The sequence below is a fragment of the Tursiops truncatus genome, chromosome 19 (genome assembly GCF_011762595.2).
Source record: "Tursiops truncatus isolate mTurTru1 chromosome 19, mTurTru1.mat.Y, whole genome shotgun sequence".
In the NCBI taxonomy this organism is placed as follows: Eukaryota; Metazoa; Chordata; class Mammalia; order Artiodactyla; family Delphinidae; genus Tursiops; species Tursiops truncatus.
In genome coordinates this window covers 54107571-54125851 of record NC_047052.1, presented here as the reverse complement: position 1 = coordinate 54125851, position 18281 = coordinate 54107571, and the positions used below count along the sequence as shown (strand labels likewise).

The 18281-nt window shown below is 35.8% G+C and overlaps 1 long non-coding RNA gene and 1 other non-coding gene across 2 annotated transcripts in view; one reads left to right on the top strand and one right to left on the bottom strand.

The window, feature by feature from the left end:
- The window catches only part of LOC141277210 (uncharacterized), a 120739-nt gene that overhangs the window by 33290 nt on the left and 69168 nt on the right, over nt 1–18281 (bottom strand). The window lies entirely within an intron of this gene.
- LOC117309317 (U6 spliceosomal RNA) lies at nt 6787–6892 on the top strand. Its single transcript, XR_004523604.1, has one exon. It is a non-coding gene; the product is annotated as a U6 spliceosomal RNA (small nuclear RNA).

The window sequence follows — 18281 nt, the reverse complement described above, 5'->3', positions numbered from 1 at the left end:
CGGGCCTCTCACCGCTGTGGCCTCTCCCGTTGTGGAGCACAGGCTCCAGATGCGCAGGCTCAGCAGCCATGGCTCACGGGCCCAGCTGCTCCGCGGCATGTGGGATCCTCCCGGACCAGGGCATGAACCCGTGTCGCCTGCATTGGCAGGCGGACTCTCAACCACTGCGCCACCAGGGAAGCCCCACTTTATATAATTTGGATATTAACCCCTTCTCCATCACATCCTTTGTGTATATTTTTCTCCCATTCTGTAGGCTATCTTTTCATTTTGTCTAACATTTCCTTTGCTCTGCAAAAGATTTTAATTAGGTCTCATTTGTTTCTTTTTCCTTTTATGTCTTTTCCCCTTAGGTGACAAATCCAAAGAAAGTGTTCCCATTTGTGACAAAGAGTGCTCAGCCTATGTTCTCTCCTAGGAGTTTTAGGGTTTGAGGTATTCCATTTAGGTCCCTAATCATTTTGAGTTTGCTTTTGTGTATGGTGTGAGGAAATGTTCTAATCACATTATTTTTATTTTTTTTTGCGGTACGCGGGCCTCTCACTGTTGTGGCCTCTCCCGTTGCGGAGCACAGGCTCCGGACGCGCAGGCCTAGCGGCCATGGCTCACGGGCCCAGCCGCTCTGCGGCTTGTGGAATCTTCCCGGACCGGGACACGAACCTGTGTCCCCTGCATCGGCCAGTATTTCCAGCACCACTTATTAAAGACATTATTTTTCTCCATTGTATATTTGTGTTTCTTTATAGTAGATTTGTTGACCATAGGTGTACGGGTTCCTTTCTGGGCTCACTATACTATTTCATTGATCTATATGTCTCTTTTGTGATTATTTTAGTTTTGTAGCCAGGAAGTGTGATATCTCCAGCTTTGGTGTTTTTTCTCAGGATTGGTTTAGCAATGTGGGTCATTTTTGGTTTTATATTTATTTTAGGGTTATTTTCTCTAGTTCTGTGAAAAATGTCATGGGTATTTTGAGAGGATTAATTTAAATCTATAGGTTGCTTGGAATATTATGTGGCTCTCTGAAAAATCTTAGTTATTCCAATCCAAGAGGATGGAATCGTTTATTTGTGACATCTTCCATTACTTTCATCAATGTCTGTTTTTGTGGCACTACGATATTATTTTGATTACTGCTACAAAAACAGACACATAGATCAATGAAATATAATAAAGAGCCTAGATAGGAACACACATCTCTATGGTCAATAAATCTACTACAAAGGAGGAGAGAATATGCAATGGAGAAAAGACAGTCCCTTCAATAACTGAGCTGATCAAACTGGAAATCTATAGCTAAAAAATGAGATTAGAACATTTTCTCACACTGCACACAAAAACAAACACATTTAGATATATAATCCATTTTGTATTACCGCAAACAAATCTCCTAGGAGAGAACATAAGAAGAACGCTCTTTCGCAATAAATGGGAACACTTTCTTTTTTGGATCTGTCTCCTAATGGAAAAAGACATAAATATTCCATTGTATATTGGACCTAGACCTAGAGTCAGTCATACAGAGTGAAGTAACTCATAAAGAGAAAAACAAATACCATATGCTAACACATATATATGGAATCTAGAAAAAAAAATGGTTCTGAAGAACCTAGGGGCAGGTTAGGAATAAAGACGCAGATGTAGAGAATGGACTTGAGGACAAGGGGATGGGGGAGGGTAAGCTGGGACGAAGTGAGAGAGTGGCATGGACATATATACACTACCAAATGTAAAATAGATAGCTAGTGGGAAGCAGCTACATAGCCCAGGGAGATCAGTGCAGTGCTTTGTCACCACCTAGAGGGAGGGGTTATGGGGATATATGTATACGTAGAGCTGATTCACTTTGTGATACCGCAGAAACTAACACACCATTGTAAAGCAATATACTCCAATAAAGATGTTAAAAAAAGACATAAAAACAAAAATAAACCTAAATCAATTTAAAATCTTTTGCAGAACAAAGGAAACATTAGACTAAATGAAATAGTGAAAAATATACACAAAGTATATGATGGAGAAGGGGTTAATATTCAAATTACATAAAGAGCTCATCCACTCACTATCAAAAAACAAGGATGAAAACATAGGGAGAAACGCCTACTAGACATTTTTCCACAGAAGGCATACAGATAGGCAACAGGCACATGAAAAAAATGCTAAACATCAGTAATCACTAGATAAATGCAAATCAAAACCAGAATGAGACATCCCCTCACATCTGTCAAAATGGCTCTCATCAAAAAGTCTACAGATAACAAATGTTAATGAGGATTGTGAGAAAAGGGAACCCTAGTACACTGTTGGTGGGATTGTAAACTGGTACAACCACAATGAAAATATTATGGAGGTCGTCAAAAAACTAAAAGGAAAACTATTGTATTAAGAAACATTCCACTGCTGGGTATATATGCAAAGAAAATGAAAATACCAATCTGAAAATATGTATGAACCCCAATATTTATAGCAGTATTATTTCCAATGGCTAAGATATGGGAGCAAAATAAATGTCCATCAACAGATGAATGGATAAAGAAGCTGTGACATATATATATATATATATATATATATATATATATATATATATGTCTGTTTCCTTTCCCAGGTTATATATATATATGTGTGTGTGTGGGGGGGTTGTGTGTATAGATAGACAGATATACATATTACTCAGCCTTAAAAAAATAAAAATTCTGCCACGTGTAACAACATGGATGGATGTAGAGTGTATTAAATTAGTGAAATAGTCAGACAAAGACAAGTACTCTATGTTCTGACTACATGGGGAATCTAAAAAATTAAAGGGATGTATATAACAAAATAGAAATTGACTCACAGGGAACAAATTAGTGGTTACTAGTGGGGAGAGTGAAGGGGGAGTGGAGAGGTAGTAGCTTCTTTGTCTTAATCCAATACGCCTATATATAAACAAACATGGATGTATTGTACAACATAGGGAAATAGAGTCATTATTTTGTAATAATTTCAAATGGAGTATAATCAATAAAAATGTTAAACCACTATGTTGTACCAATGAAACAAATATATATCAACTATACTATAATATTGTATATCAACTATACTTCAATTTAAAAAATCCCTTCAGTGGCTGAATGGATTTTTTTTAAAACAAGATCAATTATATACAGTGTGCAAGAGATCTGTGTTAACTTTAAGGCCATAGATAGGACAAATTGCATTGGCAGGCAGATTCTTAACCACTGCACCACCAGGGAACCCCTGCATATATTTTTAAAAAGGGGAGAGGGGAGCCAGAGGATGGAGTATGGAAGATCCTGAGCTCACCTCCTCCCATGGGCACACCAAAATTACAACTGCTTACAGAGAAATTATCTCTGAGAATGCTCTGAAGACTAGCAGAAAAAATTTTCCACAACTCAAGCTATAAAGAAGGAGAAACCACAAGGCATGTAAGAGGCTTAGAAACACAGTCTAGTTAGAACCCACACCTTCAGCACTGTGCCCAGCGATTTAGAGACACCACAACTGCATAGGTCCTCCCCAAGGAGGGAAGGGTCTGAGCCCTGCATCAGGCTGCCCAACCCAGAGTTCCTGCATTGGGAAGGAAGGAACTCAGCAGGTCTGGCTTTGAAAACCTGCAGGGCTTCCTTTCAGGAGAGCTGGAGGCTAAAGGAAACTGAGATTCCGCTCCTAAAGGGCACACACCAAACCTCGCATGTTCTCAATCTCTGTGCAGAGCCAGTAGTTTGAAAGACATCTGGGTGAGACCCACGTGCTAATCTCAGAAAGCAAGAGGCAGCTTGGACTCCTGCTAGGGACTGAGACACTCACAGGCAACATTTTAGAATCTTCCCTCCATTTGATTAGTGTCAGGGGCCTGCCGCATTTACCACCATGTCTACAGCACTCCTGTCCAACAAGGCCTCACCAGCAAACACGCTGGGGGCCTTACCTACCCATCTGTGCACCTGGAGCAGACCCATAATGGAGGGCTACCTTGCCTATGAGCACACCCACAGCAATCACATAATGCAGGACCTCACAGACATTTAGACCAGGGTCCAATACAGTCTACCAGCTTGTCCACGGTAGTTGGCCCTTCTACAACAGAAAGGGACATGCAGCCCACATAGGGGACATCCCTGCAGCATCTGGCTGTGCTGGCCAGAGGAGAATGTGCTGCTGGGCCCTGTAGGCCATCTCCTGTATAACGCCACTTCTCCAAGACTGAAAATGCACAGAGAATTAGAAAACATAAGGAAATAGAAGAATATATTACTAGTGAAGTAACTAGACACAGTATCAGAAAAAGAACTAGACAAAACAGGGATAAGCATCCTACCTGAAAAAAACGTGTTCAAGGTAGTGATTATCAAGATGCTCACCCACGTCAGGACACAGTGAGAACTTCAACAAAGCACAATAAAATGTAAAAGAGAACCAAAGAACTGAAAAATACAATAACTGAGACTAACACACACACACACACACACACACACACACACACACACACACACACACACACACACTACAGGGAAGCAACATTAGATTATATGATACAGAAGAACAGATGAGTCATCTGGAGGACAGAGTAGTGAAAATCACCAAAATTTGAATAGCAAGAAAAAAAAAATTAAGATGATAGGTAAAGAATTGGAAAACATCAAGAATACTAACCCTAGCATTATAGGGGGTCCCAGAAAGAGAAGAAAGAGAGTAAGGGGCAGATAACTTGTTTTATGAGAGATATAACAACTGACAATTTTCCTAACCTGGGAAAGGAAACAGACATCAAGTCCCAGGAAGCACAGAGTCCCAAAGAAGATGAAGACAAACAGATCCACACCAAGACACATTATAATTAAAGCGTCAAAAATTAAAGACAAAGAGGGATCATAGAAGGAATGAAATAAAAGTAACTGGGTAGGGACTTCCCTGGCAGTCCAGTGGTTAAGATTTCACCTTCCAATGCAGAGGGTGCAGGTTCGATCCCTGGTCAGAGAGCTAAGATCCCACATGCCTTGAGGCGAAAAACCAAAACATAGAATAGAAGCAATATTCTAAACAAATTCAAGAAAGACTTTAAAAATGGTCCACATCGAAAAAGTGTTAAAAAAAAAAAAGTAACTGGTTATGTGCAAGGTATTTTCATAAGACTATCAGCTGAATTTTCAGCAGACTTCGCATACCAGAAAGGAATGAAAATATATTCAATGGTCTAAAAGGAAAAAGGCCACAGCAAGAATACTGTACCAGCAAGATTATAATGCAGAATCAAAGGAGAGATCAAGCATTTCCAGGCTAGCAAACACTAAATGAGTTCATCACTAAGAAAGCATCCTTATAAGAAATGTTGAAGGAATTTATTTAAGCTTAAAAGAAGTATCACTAATTAGCAACAAGAAAACACACAAAAGTAAAAATCTCACTGGAAAAAGGTATACATATTGTAAGGGGAGTAGATCGAACACTTATTAAGCTTCTGTAAATAAAAGACACAAGTAGTATTCTTTTGAAGAAAGAGAAGGCCCAAATAAATTAGAAACAAAAGAGAGACACCACAGAAATGCAAAGTAGCATAAGACATTTCTACAAACAATTACACACTAAAGAGTTGGACACCTAGAAGAATTGGATAAATTCCTAGAATTATAAATCTTCTAAGACTGAATCAGGAATAAATAAAAAACCTAAAAGATCAAATACTAGTAATGAAATTGGTAGTCAAAAAACTCCCAATAAATAAAATCCCAGGACCAGGTACCTTCACTGATAAATTCTACCAAATATTTAAATGAAAGTTAACATCTATCCTTCTCAAACTATTCCAAATAATTGAAGAAAGAGTGTTTCCAAACTAATTCTCTGAGATCAGAATCAGCCATAGATGAAAACCAGATAAAGATACTACCAAAAAAAGTAGGTTACAGGCCTTACTCCTGATGAACATATATGCAAAAATCCTCTGTAAAATATTAGCAAACTGAATTCAACAGTACGTTAAAAAATCCATACCCCGTGATCATGTGGGATTTATCTCAGCAATGCAGGGATGATTCAATATATGCAAATCAATTAAGGGACACACCAGATTAGTATAACAAAGTATAAAATCAAATGATCATCTTCATAGCTCCAGCAAAAGCATTTGACAAAAATTCAACTTCAAAATCTGATAAAGCTCTCAACAAAGTTGGTATAGAGGCAACATACCTTTATATAATAAAGGGCATATATGACAAAAACCACAGCTAACATTATACTCAATGATGAAATTTGAAAGCATTTCCCCTAAGAACAGGAGCAAGACAAGGATGACTGTTCTCATCACTTTTATTCAACATAGTATTAATAATCCTAGCCACAGCAAAAAGACAAAAATAAAAAAGGGGATCTAGTTTGTAAAGGAAGTAAAACTGTCACTGTTTGAACATGACACATAGAGAAAACCCTAAAGATTTCACCCACAAAGTATTAGCATGAATAAATTCAGTAAATTTGAAGTATACACAATTAACATACAGAAATCGGTTATTTTTCCTGCACCAAAAACAAACTATCCAAGGTATGAAGAAAAAAATATGATTATATTAAAATGATAAAAGACCTAAGAATAAATTTATCCACAGATGTGAAAGATTTATGCACTGAAAATTATGACATTGATGAAACAAATGGAAGATGACACAAATAAATGAAAAGATACCTTATGCTCTTCGATTGGAAGAATTAATATTTTTAAAACAGCTATACTCCTCCAAGCAACCTACAGATATAAAGCATTCCCTATCAAAATACCCATGAGTGCTCGCTTCGGCAGCACATATACTAAAATTGGAAAGATACAGAGAAGATTAGCATGGCCCCTGCACAGGATGACATGCAAATTTGTGAAGTTTTCCATATGTTTTGGACAGCTACACGTAAAAGAATGAAATTAGAACACTCCTTAACAGCATACACAAAAATAAACTCAAATGGATTGATGACCTAAATGTAAGGCAAGACACTGTAAAACTCTTAGAGGAAAACATAGGCAGAACACTCCATGACATAAAAGCAAGATCCTTTTTGACCCACCTCCCAGAGAAATGGAAATAAAAATAAACAAATGGGACCTAATGAAACTAAAAAGCTTTTGCACAGCAAAGGAAACCATAAACAAGACAAAAAGACAACCCTCAGAATGGGAGAAAATATTTGCAAATGAAACAACTGACAAAGGATTAATCTCCAAAATATACAAGCAGCTCAATATCAAAAAACCAAACAACCCAATCCAGAAATGGGCAGAAGACCTAAATAGACATTTCTCGAAAGAAGATATACAGATTGCCAACAAACACATGAAACGATGCTCAACATCATTAATCATTAGAGAAATGCAAATCAAAACTACAATGTGGTATCACCTCACACCAGTCAGGGTGGTCCTCATCAAAAAATCTACAAACAATAAATGCTGGAGAGGGTGTGGAGAAGAGAGAACCCTCTTGCACTGTTGGTGGGAATGTAAATTGATACAGCCTCTATGGAGAATAGTATGGAGGTTCCTCAAAAACCTAAAAATAGAACTACCATATGACCCAGCAATCCCACTACTGGGCATATACCCTGAGAAAACCATAATTCAAAAAGAGGCATGTACCACAATGTTCATTGCAGCTCTATTTACAATAGCCTGGACATGGAAGCAACCTAAATGTCCATTGACAGATGAATGGATAAAGAAGATGTGGCACATATATAAATGGAATATTACTCAGCCATAAAAAGAAATGAAATTGAGTTATTTGTGGTGAGGTGGATGGACCTAGAGTCTGTCATACAGAGTGAATAAGTCAGAAAGAGAAAAACAAATACCATATGCTAACACATATATATGGAATCTTAAAAAAAAAATGGTTTTCAAGAACCTAGTGGCAGGACAGGAATAAAGATGCAGACGTAGAGAATGGACTTGAGGACACGGAAATGAAGTGAGAGAGTGGCATGGACATATATGCACTACCAAATGTAAAATAGCTAGCTAGTGGGAAGCAGCCACATAGCACAGGGAGATCACCTCCGTGCTTTGTGACCACCTAGAGGGGTGGGCTAGGGAGGGTGGGAGGGAGACGCAAGAGGGAGGAGATATGGGGATATATGTATATGTATAGCTGATTCACTTTGTTATAAAGCAGAAACTAACATACCATTGTAAAGCAATTATACTCCAATAAAGATGTTTAAAAAAAAAGATCTAGTAAAGGGAATGATGATTCATGCCAAAAAAAAAAAAAAAAAATTAGGGCTTCTCTGCTGGCTCAGTGGTTAAGAATCCGCCTGCCAATGCAGGGTACATGGGTTCGAGCCCTGTTCCGGGAAGATCCCACATGCCATGGAGCAACTAAGCCGGCGAGCCACAACTACTGAACCCTGTGTGCCTAGAACCTGTGTTCTGCAACAAAAGAAGCCACTGCAATGAGAAGCCCACACACCACAATGAAGAGTGGCCCCCGCTCACTGCAACTAGAGAAAAGCCCTCACACAGCAAAAAAGACCCAATGCAGTCCAAAATAAATAAATAAAATAAATTTAAAAAATACCCATGACATTTTTCACAGAACCAGAACAAATAATCCTAAAAGTAATAGAGAACCACAAAATACCCACATTGCTTAAGCAATCCTGAGAAAAACGACCAAAGTGGAGATACCACACTCCCTGAATACGAAGCTACAATAATCACAAAAACAGACACAGAAATCAATGGAATAGAATAAAGAGCTCAGAAAGGAACCTGCACACCTATGGTCAATAAATCTACTACAAAAGAGTCAAGAATATACAATGCAGAAAAGACAGTCTCTTCAATAAGTGGTGTTTGGAAAACTGGAGAGTTACCAGTAAAATAATGAGAATAGAACATTTCCTCACACTGTACACAACGACAAACTCAAAATGGATTAAGGACCTAAATGGAATACCTCAAACCCTAAAACTCCTAGGAGAGAACATAGGCTGAAAATTATTTGGCATAAATGGGAACACTTTTTTTTTAGACCTGTCTCCTAAGGAAAAAAAGACATAAAAGCAAAAATACACAAATGGGACCTAATTAAATTTAAAATCTTTTGCAGAGCAAAGGAAATGTTAGACAGAATGAAAAGGTAACCTACAGAATGGGAGAAAAATATATGCCAAGGATATGATGGAGAAGGGGTTAATATCCAAATTATATAAAGAGCTCATCCACTCAGTAACAAAAAACAAACGCAAAAGGATGAAAAATGGAGAGCAACACTTAATAGACATTTTTCCACAGAAGATATACAGATAGCCAACAGGCACATGAAAAAATGCTAAACATCACTAATCATTGGATAAATGCAAATCAAAACCAGAATGAGACATCACCTCACATCTGTCAAGATGGCTCTCATCAAAAAGTCTAGGGCTTCCCTGATAGTGCAGTGGTTAAGAATGTGTCTGCCACTGCAGGGGACATGGGTTCGAGCTCTGGTCCAGGGAGATCCCACATGCCATGGAGCAACTAAGCTCGTGTGCCAAACTACTGAGCCTGCTCTCTAGAGCTCATGAGCCACAACTACTGAGCCTGCATGCCACAACTACTGAAGCCCATGCACCTACAGCCCGTGCTCTGCAACAAGAGAAGCCACTGCAATAAGAAGCCCATGAACCGCAATGAAGAGTAGCCCTCACTCGCCGCAACTAGAGAACGCCTGCACACAGTACAGACCCAAAGCAGCCAAAAAAATTAATTAATTAAAAAAAAAGTCTACAGACAGCAAATGTTAGGAACCCTAGTGCATTGTTAGTGGGATTGTAAATTGGTACAACCACTATGAAAATATTATGGAGGTCGTCAGAAAACTAAAAGGAGAACTACTGTATTAAACAATTCCACTGCTGGGTATATACTCAGAGAAAGTGAAAACACCAATTTGAAAAGATACGTGCACCCCAATATTTATAGCAGCATTATTTACAATTGCCAAGATATGGAAGAGACCTAGATGTCCATCAACAGATGAATGGATAAAAAAGATGTGATATATCACACACACATATATATATCACACACACATATATATGTGTGTATATATATATATATATATCATACACACACATATATATAATGGGATATTACTCAGCCATAAAATATAAAAATTACTCAGCCATGTGCAACAACATGGATGGACCTAGAGTATATTATATGAGTTTTGGATTTTGGGGTATTTCATTTAGGTCTTTAATCCATTTTGAGTTTGTCTTTGTGTACAGCAAGAGGAAATGTTCTAATCTCATTATTTTGCCTGTAGGTCTCCAGTTTCCCAGCACCACTTATTGAAGAGAATGTCTTTTCTCCATTGTATATATATGAGGTATATATACCTCATTTGTAGTAGATTTATTGACCATAATTGTGTGGGTTCCTTCTGGACTATCCATTCTCTTCCATTCGTCTATGTTTCTGTTTTTGTGGCAATACAATTCTCTTTTGATTACTGTAGCATTGTGTATAATCTGAAGTCAGGAAGTGTGATACCTAACCTTATACCTTAAGTTACTAGGAAAACAAGAACAAACAAAACCTAACGTTAGTAGAAGAAAAGAAATCATAAAGATCAGATCGGAAAGAAGGAGTAAGAGAAAAATAGAAAAGATCAACGAAAAAAGACCTGGTTCTTTTAAAAGATAAAATTGATAAACTTTAACTAGACTCATCAAGAAAAAAAGAGAGATGAATCAATTCCAAAAAATTGGAAAAGAAAATGTCTCAAATAATACCATTGAAATAGGAAGGATTATGAGATTATCATGAACATTTTATACTCCAATAAAATGGACAACTTAGGAAAAATGGGCAAATTCCTATAAATATAAAATCTCCCAAGACTGAATCAGGAAAGAGTAGAAAATATGAGCAGACCAATTACCAGTAATGTAGTTAAATAAGTAATAATAATTTAAATAAGCCCAGCAAACAAAAGTCCAGGTCCAAACAACTTTGTAGGTAAATTCTACCAAACAGAGCATTTTAAACCTATACTTCTCAAGCTATTTCAAAATATTGGAGAGGAAGGAATGCTTCTGAAATCATTCCTCAAGGCCACCATCACCTTGATACCAAAACGATAAAGATATCACATAAAAGTAAACTACAGGCCAATATCGCTGATGAACATAGATGCAAATATGTTCAAACTTATATGATCTACCCTATTAATTAACTGAAAAATAAAAATCATATGATCAAATCAAATGCAGAAAAAGCTTTTGAAAGAATTCAACACTGATTTATGATAAAAATTGTCAACAGTATGGGTAAAGAGGCAACATAAATTAATTTAATAAAGGCCACATATGATAAATTCACAACTAATATTATACTCAACAGTGAAAAGCTGAAAGGATTTTCTCTCAGATCAGGAACAAGAGAAGGATACCTATGCTTGCCACTTTTATCAACAAGTATTGGAAGTCCTAGTCATAGCAATTAGACAAGAAATAAAACTAAAAGAAATCCATATGTTGACAATGATGTGGGAGAAAGGTAACCACTGTGCACTTTGGAGGGAAGTAAATTGGTTCAGCCACTATGGAAAAAGTATGGGGATTTGTCAAAACAATTAAAAGTAGCTCTACCCTATGTTCCAGCAATTTCACTTTGGGGTTTTTATCTGAAGAAAAAATATATAATTAATAATTAGGAAAGATATATACAATCACTGCAGCATTATTTACAATAGTCAAGATATGGAAGCAACCCAAATGTCCATTAATCAATTAATGTGTAAAGAAGAAGTGGTATATATATATGTGTGTGTATATATACACACACACATGTATACATACACCATATATACATAATATATATATATAATATATACAATATATACTATATATAATACATACATGCTATATACACACACAGTGGAATATTACTCAGCCATAGAAAAGAATGAAATCTTGCCATTTGAGACAACATGAATAGACCTAGAGGGTATTATGCTAAATGAAATAAGTCAGACTGAGAAAGAAAAGTACTGTATCATTTCAATTATTTATGTAATCTGAAATGAAAACAAATGAACATGTAACAACGGCAACAACAAAACCAACCAGATTTGTAAATACAGAGAAAAAACAGGTGGTTGTCAGAGGACAGTGGGAGGAGGAAAGAAATAGGTGAGGGAGATCAAGAGGTACATACTTCCAGATGCAAAAGAAACCAGTCACGGTATGAGATGGTGTACAATTTTGGATATGTAGTCACTTACTATAATAGAATTGACTGGTGATTGTCCCCAGTTACTACGCTAGAATTTGTATGGGGACATATCATACATAGACTTACTGTGCTGATCATTTTGAAAAGTATAGATATATCAAATCATTACATCAGGCAACTGGAACTACCAGTGTTGTTGGTCAATTATACTTCAAAAACAAACTCACAGAAAAAGAGATCCAATTTGTGGTTACCAGAGTCGGGGTGAGGTAGCAGGGGGAATTGGATGAAGGCAGCCACAAGCTACACATTTCCAGTTATAAGATACATAAGTACTAGGGATTTAATATATAATATGATAAATATAATTAATACTGCTTTATGTTATATGTGAAAATTGCTCTCTGTTACATATGAAAGTTGTTAAGAGAGTACATCCTAAGAGTTATCACAAAATTTCTTTGCTATTTAATTCTGTATCTCTATGAGATGAATGTTCACTACACCGATTGTGATAATTGTTTCATAATGTATGGTAGTCAAATCATCATGCTGTACATCTTAAACTTATACAATGCTGGATGTCTATTATATCTCAATAAATCTTAAAGAAAAAATAAATAATACCTTAGTCAAACTCACTTAGGAAAATACTTTATAGCAAGATTAAGTGAATCCTATACCAGGACTCTAATGTTTTGGTTGTTGGGAAATATAATCAGTTTATAAATTTAGGAAAGGCATGTGATCAATTTGATAGATGCAAACAAAGTAGCATGGAAGAATGCTACAGGTAATAATTATAAAAATAAAGAAGATATTAATGCATATGTACCCAAAGAAATGTCACATACCCCTGACACTAGTTCACCTATAGAGAAGTAATAGATTAATTTCCTCTAACCATCAGAAAGATCACTAGGAGACATGAACACCTAACTTACTTAACAGTTTGAGGTGTTAGTAAAAAGATTACCATTGGAAAGGAAGGATTAAAATTATCTCCATTTGCAGATCATATGGATATATGCCTAGTAAGTGCAAAGAATCAATGGAAAATTGTTACAGAAAATAAGACAATAAAATATTGTAAAGGCTGTAACATAAGCATATAGTACATAGTTTATATATATACATTCCAAGCAGTTACAAAGTATATTAAAAGGGAGGCTGCAATTTTAAAAGTATAAAATAAAATAAAAATAAATCTAACAGCATACATGTGAAAATCCTATATGAATAAAATTATCAGGAGCTCCTTAGATAGATGATACAAATTTGAAGAAAAGGAAAATCAAACTATTTCCTTAAATAGAATAATAAATCTTACATGAGAGAAAAAATATACCAATACACATATGTGTCTATAAAATGTATATATATAAATATGTATATATTTCTATATGTGTGTGTGTGTGTGTGTGTGTATACACATAAATATGTTTCTGGGGGTAATTTATTGTTCACATAAAATGAGAAAATATATATGTAAAGTATAAATAAAATGAGTTATTTTGTAAAATTAAAGATTAGTTATTAAATATATTTTACATATAAGATATTTTATGTTAGCTTCATGGAAACTACAAAGGAAAAAACCTATTGTGGTTACACAAAAGATAAAGATTTCATACTACATCAAAAAATAAATTTACAATGGAACTACAACAACACAGAAAAAAATGAATGGGTTATCATAAATCCTATCAACAATTAAACATTAATGGACTAAATTCTCCAATTAAATGACACAAAATAGTTGAATTAATTTTAAAAAAGAACCTAAAATATGCTGTATAAGAGAGACTCACTTTAACTTTAAAGACATATATAGGTTAAAGTGAGAGGATGGAAAAAGATAGTCCATGCAAACAGCAATCAAGAGAGCAGGAGTAACTATACTTATTTCAGATAATATATATTTTCAATCAATCTGTCACAAGAGACAAAGAATGTTATTATACAGTGAAAAAGGGGTCAAATAATCAAGAGAGTATTACAAGTATAAATATATATGCACCCAACACTGGAACATGTAAATATTTAAAGCAAATATTAACAAAACCATAGGGAGAAAAAGTAATAGTAGGGTACTTCAATACCCGACTTTTAAACATGGATAGATCATCCAGACAGAAATTTAATGAGAGAAGCATGATCTGTGTAACACTTTAGAAAAGTGAACCTAAGAGGTATATACAGAACTTTCCATCCAAGAACACCAGAAAACACATTCTTCTCAAGGTCACATAAAACATTCTCCAGGGTATATCATTCCCGGGCCACAAAGCTAATCTTAATGCGTTTAAGATTAAAATCATATCTCATAGCTTTCCAACCACAATGATATGGAACTAGAAATCAACAGGAAAAATTTACAAATACATGGAAATGACACACTCAAAAACAAACAAACAAACAAAAAACACACACACTCTGGAATAACCAATGGGTCAAAGTAGAAATTAAAAGAGAAATCAGACAGAATCTTGAGAAAAACAGAAAAAAAAACTGATACAGAATACCACAATTTAGGGGATACATCAAAAGTAGTTCTTATCCTTACATTAAAAAAAGTGAAACAAAGTTTTCAAACTTTACACATCAAGGAAGTAGAAAAAATTATGCATAAAATTAGAAGAAGAAAGGAAACAGCAAAGATGAGAGGATAAATGATGGATAAAGAGACTAGAAAAAAAGAGAAATAAATCAAGCTAAGAGTTGGTGTTTTTAAAAAAATAAAGCAAATTGACAAACCTTTAGTTAGATTAACCAAGGAAAAAAGAAAGAGAAGTGAAAAAATCTGATGAATGAAAGATGAGACATCAAAGAAATACAAAGGGCCATAAGAGTATATTATTAACAAATTACACATCAACAAATTAGATAAATTATAATAAATTCCCAGAAGCTTGAAGCCTACCAAGACTGAATCATAAATAGAAAGTCTGACAGACCAATAATAAATCAGGACATTAAACTAATAAACACAAACCTCCCAACAAAGAAAAGCACAAGACCAGATGGTTTCACTACTGAATTCTACCAAATATTAAAAAAATAACTAAGAGGGCTTCCTTGGTGGCGCGGTGGTTGGGGGTCCGCCTGCTGATGCGGGGGACGTGGGTTTGTGGCCCGGTCTGGGGGGATCCCGCATGCCATGAAGCGGCTAGGCCCGTGGGCCATGGCTGCTGGGTCTGCACATCTGGGGCCTGTGCTCCGCGACGGGAGAGGCCACAGCAGTGAGGGGCCCACGTGCCGCAAAAAATAAAAAAATAATAAAAAAATAACTAAGACCAATCATTCTGAATCTCTTACAAAAATAAACTGAGGATGAGGGAACATGCCCGAGCAAGTTTTAGGAGGACAGCATTACTCTGACACCAAAGCCAGATGAGGAAAACTACAAGAAAATCTATAGGCTGATATGCCTAATGAATATAAATACAAAAATTCTCAGCAAATGTCTAACCAAATCCAACAGCAAATTAAAATGATCATACACCATGATCAAGTGGAATTCATGCCTGGGATGGAAGGATGTCACTATATATATATATGATATCACCTCATATCTGTCAGAATGGCTATTAACAAAAGCACAAGAAATCACAAGTCTTGACGAGAATGTGGATAAAAGGAAATCCTAGTGCACTGCTGGTGGGAATGTATATTGGTGCAGCCACTATGGAAAACAGTATGGAAATCCCTTGAAAAATTAAAAATAGAATTACCATACAATCCTGCAATTCTACTTTTGGGTAGAAAATAGTTGCAAATGAAGCAACTGACAAAGGATTAATCTCCAAAATTTACAAGCAGCTCATGCAGCTCAATAACAAAAAAACAAACAATCCAATCCAAAAATGGGCAGAAGACCTAAATAGACATTTCTCCAAAGAAGATATACAGACTGCCCACAAACACATGAAAGAATGCTCAACATCATTAATCATTAGAGAAATGCAAATCAAAACTACAATGAGATATCATCTCACACCAGTCAGAATGGCCATCATCAAAAAATCTAGAAACAATAAATGCTGGAGAGGGTGTGGAGAAAAGGGAACACTCTTGCACTGCTGGTAGGAATGTGAAGTGGTTCAGCCACTATGGAGAACAGTATGGAGGTTCCTTAAAAAACTAAAAATAGAACTACCATATGACCCAGCAATCCCACTACTGGGCATATACCCTGAGAAAACCAAAATTCAAAAAGGGTCATGTACCAAAATGTTCATTGCAGCTCTATTTACAATAGCCCGGAGATGGGCTATTGTAAATACAATACAATGTATTTAAATACATTGCCCATCATCAGATGAATGGATAAAGAAGGTGTGGCACATATATACAATGGAATATTACTCAGCCATAAAAAGAAACGAAATTGAGCTATTTGTAATGAGATGGATAGACCTAGAGTCTGTCATACAGAGTGAAGTAAGTCAGAAAGAAAAAGACAAATACCGTATGCTAACACATATATATGGAATTTAAGGAAAAAAAATGTCATGAAGAACCTAGGGGTAAGACAGGAATAAAGACACAGACCTAGTGGAGAATGGACTTGAGGATATGGGGAGGGGGAAGGGTGAGCTGTGACAGGGCGAGAGAGAGTCATGGACATATACACACTAACAAACGTAAGATAGATAGCTAGTGGGAAGCAGCCGCATGGCACAGGGATATCGGCTCGGTGCTTTGTGACCGCCTGGAGGGGTGGGATAGGGAGGGTGGGAGGGAGGGAGACGCAAGAGGGAAGAGATATGGGAACATATGTATATGTATAACTGATTCACTTTGTTATAAAGCAGAAACTAACACACCATTGTAAAGCAATTATACCCCAATAAAGATGTTAAAAAAAATGGAGAAGATAGAGTATGAAAAAAATTAAATCCACTAACTAAATTAGCAGCCACCTGATAATGCTTTTCTTTTATATCTTTTGCCTCATTCTGTTAATCATGCTTTTTAGACTCCCTTAATATATTCTCAATTCCCAGGGTATTGCTTATAGTAAGTGATTTAAAATAAAATGTTATGTGAGACCACCTTAAAAAAAAAAAAAAGAAAATGTATAGGTACCCCTAGTTTCACTATAGCATTATTTACAATAGCTGAGATATGGAAACAACCTAAGCATCCACTGATAGATGAATTGATAGATGTGATATATATAATATATATATGTGATATATATATATATAAGATTTATATGTGTGTGTGAATATGTACATACACATATATACATACACAGAATGGAATACTATTCAGCCATAAAAAAGAATAAAATGTTGCCATTTGTAACAGCAGATGGTTCTTAGGGTTATTAGTTTAAGTGAAGTAAGGCAGAGAAAGACAAATACTTCCTGATTTCACTAATATATGGAACTTAAAACACAAAATAAAACAAAATTTAGAGATACATAGAATAGACTGATGACTGTCAGATGGGAGGGGTGGTAGGGGGTTGGTGAAATGGGTGAATGGGGTCAACAGCTACAAATTTCCAGTTATAAAATGACGTACATGTATAGTATGGTGACTGTAGTCAAAATTATTTTATTGCCAATTTAAAAGATGCTAAGAAGTAAATCTTAAAAGTTCTCAATAAAAAAATTTATTTTGCAATTTATATAGTGACAGGTGGTAACTAGACTAATTATGGTAATCATTTTGCAGTGTATACAAATGTTGAATTATTGTGTTGTATTCCAGAAATTGATATAATTTTGTATATAAATTATACTTTAATTAAAACCCCCCTCTATAACATGCCAAGATAATGATGCCACACAATTCACTATAAACTCCCATTTGTTAGGTCATTTCAGAGAAATCTACAAGTTCAAAGATTAAATCTCTGCCAAAAAAAAAAAAAATCAAAACTACAAGATACTAGAGATCTGGCAGAAAATGATGGAGTAGGTAAACCCTGATCTCACCTCCTCTCACAGGCACAACAAAAGCACAATTATTTGCAGAACAAACATCAGTGAAAAGACTGAAACCTACCAGAAAAGACCTTCTACAAATAAAGATATAAAGAAGGAAT